This window comes from Palaemon carinicauda, chromosome 16, assembly GCF_036898095.1.
Source record: "Palaemon carinicauda isolate YSFRI2023 chromosome 16, ASM3689809v2, whole genome shotgun sequence".
Classification (NCBI taxonomy): domain Eukaryota; kingdom Metazoa; phylum Arthropoda; class Malacostraca; order Decapoda; family Palaemonidae; genus Palaemon; species Palaemon carinicauda.
In genome coordinates this window covers 26974476-26981975 of record NC_090740.1, presented here as the reverse complement: position 1 = coordinate 26981975, position 7500 = coordinate 26974476, and positions in this window count along the sequence as shown.

Below are 7500 nucleotides of genomic sequence, written 5' to 3'. Positions count from 1 at the left end.
ATATATATATATATATATACATATATATATATATATGTATATATGTATGTATGTATATTTACAGTATATATTTATATATATATATATATATATATATATATATATATATATATATATATATATATATATACATATATATATATGTATATATATATAAATGTATATATATTTGTATATATATTTATATATATACATATGTACATATATATACATATATATATATATATATATATATATGCACATATACTGTATACATATATATACATATATATATATATATATATATATATATGCACATATACTGTATACACATACATTCATACAGGCATAGACATACACACACAATTGTTCATATTTTACATAACAATACATATATACAGTATGAAATCCCACATGCAAGTAATAGTAAATCATTTGCACTTGGTCGTATACAATTTATATATATATATATATATATATATATATATATATATGTATATAAATATATATATGTATATATGTGTATATATATATATGTGTGTGTGTGTGTGTGTATGTGTGTGTGTACAGATCAAAAAGATTAATATCACGCAAACATATATACCATATGAGGTACATAATTCTCAAGATGGAAAACAAGTATGACCAACTTCAGCTCTGCTTAAAGAAAAAAATACATCGAGTTTGTACATTTCATCAACGAGGCCTCATGAAGGATATGTAAGCAAGACTTGAATATAATGCGATAGGGAACCTGTCTTTTGTTCAAACTTAAGATAAAACAAACTTTTTTTTAATATTTTGAATGATAGTTCCGCAACCGAGCACATATTATTCCTCTGCTTTAATTTTCGTTGAAGAAAACAGAGCCGGTCATTTTCTGAACTTGCTCATATATGAAAGTGCGAATATTTATGGCATAAAAGTTATAATAGTATCATTTAGTTGGCGTTCACTGTTGTATAAGAGAGAGAGAGAGAGAGAGAGAGAGAGAGAGAGAGAGAGAGAGAGAGAGAGAGAGAGAGAGAGAGAGAGAGAGAGAGACGTTAATGGTCGCAAACTTTGCATCTACATAAGATAAACTAACCATTAGTCCCATTTCACTACATCACGTAGCCATGCCGCGTAATATAATAGCGTCTCTTTCCATAAAGGTAGCTATAGTTTCTGCCACATTAAATATATTTCCAGCGACAACTGCCACATTTTCCATCACTCAGTGCCTCTGTTTCCTCTTGCAGCGGCTGTAATGTGAATTCCAGGACATGCGTTCTTTTGGAGAACCGCTTTTTCTCTCGCAACACCACATTTTTTCTCGTTTGGTTTTGAGCCGTTATGGAAACTGCAGAAGCAATTTTTTTTATTACTAATGTCGCATTTTCCATTTTTAGTCTTGATATTTGCTTTCATGTTATATTAATTTAATCCTAATGAAACTAGAAAGGGTTTTGTCTATTTTATCACAGGAATAATCTTAATATTGCATTTATAATCTAGTGAGTTTTCTGTTATCTTTTAACGAAAAGCTTATTACCTCAACAGCATATAACTCCAGATAAAGAAACAAAACAATGGTCGCTATAGAATCATGTATGAATCCCATACTACGGTAAAACTTCAACAACTTTACTCACTTCATAACAGATGGCGTTTCATTCGCATGAATACTTTGATTGATAAATTCCTATCTTTATCTAGTATTGATATTCCATGATAGTAAAGGCTTCCTTTTCTATGTCTTTCACACTATCCACTTCTTTCCAGGTATTCCTCTCCTCTTATCTCTAAGCACTTGCTTTGAGAGATGTTACATATAACAAAGATTTATATAAATTGGAAGATGACATCTTGAATAGAGGTCATTTACTGCATATTTGTAGAAGGTAGGAAAACTGAGTGGTACCCAGGATGCTATTGAGCTATCCTTTTCAACTAATTTCTTGTCTGAATTTATTAATAAGGACCATACTCGTCTATGGGTTAAACCATACTCACATTGTAAAGCTCAATTCGTTTAATGTTTTGAATATGATATGGGTCAGATTCTGGTAATAAGCCTGGAAATTATGTTTATTGAAATTGTTGTTGAGAAATATTAGTGATGGTAATGATTCTCCGAACAGGTGCGGTTGCTCTTAATATTCATTTAAAAAAGAAGTGACAAACAAGGCTTATGACTGTTTCACCAGTCTTGGTGAAGCAAGACACCTAGTTCTTGTGGTTAATTAAACACCTGAAAATAATAATTCTTCCATCGTTAAACCCAATTGAGGTCTACCTCTGTGACCAGGAAATAATCCTCCTATCAATTTCAAACACAATAATCAGTGGCTGGTGATAATGTCAATAATGAGCCACGTGTAACAGTTATACATGTTGAAGTTCATGATAATCCTTTTTCCGGTTTGGGACTGTTTTTTTTCTGTCACAATCACTCGCACAATTTGACCTCACAAGCACACTTTTGGTGTGGGTATAGACTTCTCACATATGGTCAAGAATATTTTGCTTTTTAACAAGTGTTTAAGGATAAGATCTCAATGAGTGGCTCTTCACCAAAGGCCGAGAGGTCAAGTAAGGCCTCTCAAAACTCTTGACTTCTCTTATTGGAATCTGCAATCTCTAGCTCTCTCTTCTCAGGATGAGGACAGGTCTAATGGCCAGTCTCTTCTTGTAGTACAGAAGTCTTGGAATTCTCTGATTCTAACAGATTCAGTCAAATAGTGCTCGGTGTTTTTAAGCAGTTTGTATGATTTTTGTTTCTAGAGGTACCTGTTTGCGACTATATTAATCAAATGATATCCTCTCGAAGTGGCCCTAGCCAATATTAAGCCCTTGGAATTTGGTGAAGTAGGCTACACATGTTCTGCAAGTTATATATGCATTCAATCTACCCCTTTACCTTAACTTTGCATCGGGAAATGCGAAAAACGCGCTATTTCATTATAGTCCAATGTTGATATGTATATTTAAAATATTAATATTATTAATAGGGTTAATATTATTAATAAGGTTATTATTGTTAATATTAATATTAATCATATTAATATTATTAATATTAAGGATATTAATAATATTAATAATATTACTGTGTACAACGCCAGCCACTCGTTCCGTGTTTGAATAGGATGCTTTAATGTTATCATGTTTTTTGCCTCCCCATTTGCATGTTTTTGAGGATTGCTGTGGTAATCCAATGTTGTAGGTGACTTCCCTTCCATTTGTCTGTTTTGTTGACCATGTGCTGGCTTGTTTGTACTTAGCGGGGCGTATTCCCCCAAAAATAGATTGTTGACTGTTTGGATGTCGAAACACAACAGGGAGTTTCATGTGTTTACCTATGTCAGGATATACTTAGAGTAGTGCAATATGCACAGAGCTTTATAGGTCTTTTTAAGAGTCTGATAACTATGGAAGTGGAGTTTATAAGCTTTTAGCAATTAGTAAGAAGTATAACAGCCAGTAAGAATAGAAAGGTGAAAGAAAATGAAAATGACAGTGAAATAGATAATCCTTTGCCAAGTATTGTGTATATTAAAGAGTAAATTCTGATCACAGCCGTATATTACTTGATTGAAAAACACAGGTGGTAGATTGAATACGGTACTGTACTTGCACAGATATTATTCGGTGTTTGAAGATTGTAATTTTTTTTAAACAAGTTTTTAATTTTTCCTGTCATGTGTGTTGCGTATGGTATTTTTCAGTGGAAGAAGACTTTCTACAAGGAGTTTAAATCATCTAATGGTATTATGATGCATGCTAATTTATGGTTCGTGATGTTGTAATTTGTCAAGACAATTAGTGAAAACTTTATTGCATTGAGAAATATTATGTTGCATTTTTTTTTATAATTTCGACTTGTGGAAAATGATGTTTCTTATGTAATATGAGTGAGCATTCGATGGCATAACATTATTTTTAAACCATATTGCTTAAATGTATAAGTTGGGGGTTTAAAGTAATATTCATGGTGCAAATGTGAAAGCATGTGATTGTATGTATGGGATGATAGTGAATAAAGTGAAATACCAGTAGAAGTGTGATTCTGGTCCATAGTAACCCAAAAGTTCTCAATGTATGGCGACGTCATTGATAATGGGGTCAAAACTGAAGTAAACAAGCAGCAGACGACGACTACACAATGTCGTAACGCCATCTGTTGCCAACGCACCCCACTAAAGAGGGCTAATGCTCACGGAAATTCAACCAAGGTTCCGGTCTTCCCTGTATTGTCATTCATCTCATATAGGTTACGTTCATGAGAAGAGTAAAAATGGCGAAAAATGTATCCTGTCCGGGCTACTTGCCCTCTAAATTGTTTTGCTCCATAATCCATTCGAAACCATACTTCTAACCTTCTCTCAAATTTATATACTCCGTCATAAGCCTTCTGGCTAGTACAGTGGTAACGTGGTTGCCTAGCATTCGCATGGCGGCAGATCGATCCCCAGCCCGGGACCGTTAGTTTAAGCTGTTCACTGGGGAGGTCACTGCTGTGGCTGAGCACCTCTGTGGGGGTTAGGGCTTACCCGGCTGACGTTCTGGTGAGCATCTATTCTGATGAGACTGGAACTGAAACCAAACACCTTTAACCTTTAAGAGATGTAGTGTACAACCAGCATATCTTGAAATATATGTAAATAAACAAGAGAACCGTTGAGGATTTGCTAGATGAGAGCTTATGATTCCCACCACAACGGTTTTTCATTAAAGAAAACAGTGAAGGAATGCCTAATGTTTTTCTAAGATACTATCCTGCCATAATTATGTGCTGCTGTGATGAGTTTGTGCTGAACATCACATTTTGTAGAAGGATAAACAAACAGATTGATGAAGAGATAAGTAAGGTTTTCTCTTCAAGTTTACTGACAGCAACTAGAAAGATATGTTAATGGAAACATAATATTACTCAGAATATTCTCATCTTTTCATTCAGTTCCAGATAAAACAGAATCGCCAAAGGAAGGTAATTAAAAGGAAACAGAGCTTAACAAAGGGGAAGGAAGACTTAAAAGCTTAAGCTGGAGGGCTGTTTTGAGAGAAAGAGAGAGAGAGAGAGAGAGAGATTTTGGAATGCATTAGCCTTGGAATGGAACAATCTGTCATACATGTAATAGAAGAATCTCTCTCTCTCTCTCTCTCTCCTCTCTCTCTCTCTCTCTCTCTCTCTCTCTCTCTCTCTATACATGTATGACAGATTGTTCCATTCCAAGGCTAAAGCATTCCAAAATCTCTCTCTCTCTCTCTCTCTCTCTCTCTCTCTCTCTCTCTCTCTCTCTCTCTCGTGTGTGTGTCCATCACTTTGGTACCTTATGGACTTGCTTGTGCCCCATGAGTCTGTGTTCTTTATTAAAGAGGTGGAGAGAAACATGACATATGTATTGGCTAATAATCTTCTTCCCAGTGAAAACAACTAAATTTATGAGAATCATCAATACCAGAGAATAGAAAGAAAATCCTTGCAATAGACAAGGGCTGAAAGAAAGAATTTTCCCACCAGATAAATATGCACCTGACCTGAACAATGGAACAAATGTAACAAAAGAAAAGAAACTTTTACTCTTTCATATTTTTTCGGCGCGTAAAAATACTCCATTGTCTTAATTATACCAGGGACCCCCGCCATTACTTTATCTGGGAGACCTTCGCCATTACTTGGTTTTACATTAACGGTTTTTCCAACTCCCGACGTTGTCCATTCACTCCATCCATCTACTCCTCGGTCTCGGATGAATTCCTCCACCTCCTGACCCCCCCCCCCCCCCGTGTGATACTTCAGCCTGTTGCCCCTCCCCTTACCCTTCAGGGACCCTACCTACAACACCCACCCAGAAGGCCTACCACTCACCCATCCTTTCCTAGATAAGGCCTCTCTCTTGTCTCTCTTCTTTCGGAGAATAAAAAGATGTCTGTTCTATTGAAAAACTTTTTGTTTATTTATCTGTCTCCCTGAGGGTAATACGCTGCGATGTGTAAGACTTCAGAATACAGATTGTGAAACACTTTGTAAGCCTCTCTCTCTCTCTCTCTCTCTCTCTCTCTCCTCTCTCTCTCTCTCTCTCTCTCTCTCTCTGTATTTAGTTTCAAATATTTAGATAAGATAAAAATTTAAACACAAGTAAATTGCATTTATGACGGTGCTTTTATAGGTATATATTTGGTGTGCCACACTGTACTTCCAATACCTTGGAAATGCTTTACTTCAGAGTTCTACTTCATATTAATGTCGGAATTATAACTTATAAAGTTTACAGTGAACAGCGAAGTACTCCAAGGGAATGTGTTGTCACCTATGTTGTTTGTCCTCCTCATGGATTTTGTAATGCGTAGAACAGGGAGAGATGTTGTGGAAGGATTTGGCTGGATTGGTGATAGGAATTTAGCAGACCTAGAGTATGCTGATGATGCTTTCCTTGTTAGCAGAATACCACAGGAATTGCCATGCTTGCATATCAGAATGCATGAAATATCACTTGAGGTTGGGCTGAAGATAAATAGAAGAAATACAGAGATGATGAGAATGGAATATGCAATGGAAGATGAAATATCATTGGAAGGAGAAAGGAATAATGAGGTAGAATCATTTAAGTATTTAGGAACTATGATCTCCAATACAGGGTCTTTCGAATTAGAGTTTGGTGGAAGATTTAAAAAAGCAAATCAGACAATGGCTTGGTTAAGTAAAATTTGGAAATCAAATCACCAATATATCAGTTTAGTGAGATCGGTATTACTCCGTGGACATGAGTTATGGTAAGACAATGATACAATCTCCAATAGATTTAGTAAATTTCAGAACAAAGCCCTCAGAAGGATATTGGGAGTTAAATGGCAGGAAAGGATTAGAAATGAAACTGAGAGAGATTACTCGAGTGCTATATGTGGATGAGATCATGGTGAGGGGTAGATGGAGATGGTTTGGGCATGCTCTTCACACTCCCCAAGCGAGATTAGTTCACCAAACGTTCAGCTGGGTTCCACAAGGCACTAGAAGAGTTGGAAGACCCAGGCCTACATGGCTGAGGACTATGAAGCGCGAAGTAGGAGATGATGAATGGAGAAGTATTGAATTATAAGCTCAAGATAAAGACGGCTGGCGAAATCTAACCGAGGCCCTTTGCGTCAATAGGCGGGGGAGGTGATGATGATGATGAAAGTTTACAGTCCCAACAGTTGCAACTCCCAGTAGCTAAATATTCCTCCTTCATATTTTCATACTGTTTCTTAAATACTCGACCATTTCTTAATAGGTTTTACTCATTTCACATCTAAACTAAGTACTTGCAAGAATATACAGTACATATATATTGCTTTATTGGTATACGTATGAATCGATCGTAAATAGAACTTTGGTACTGTTATTAAGGTCTTTCTTATTTCAATCCTTTCTGACGGTATCTCCTTAAAAAAATTTGGTATTGGAAATTACATAATCGAGGCTTTTGAAATGATTCGTGTAGAATAATTAGAATTCTATTCTGACGTGTTTGTTTAGATATTGGAATTTTAAAAATATCT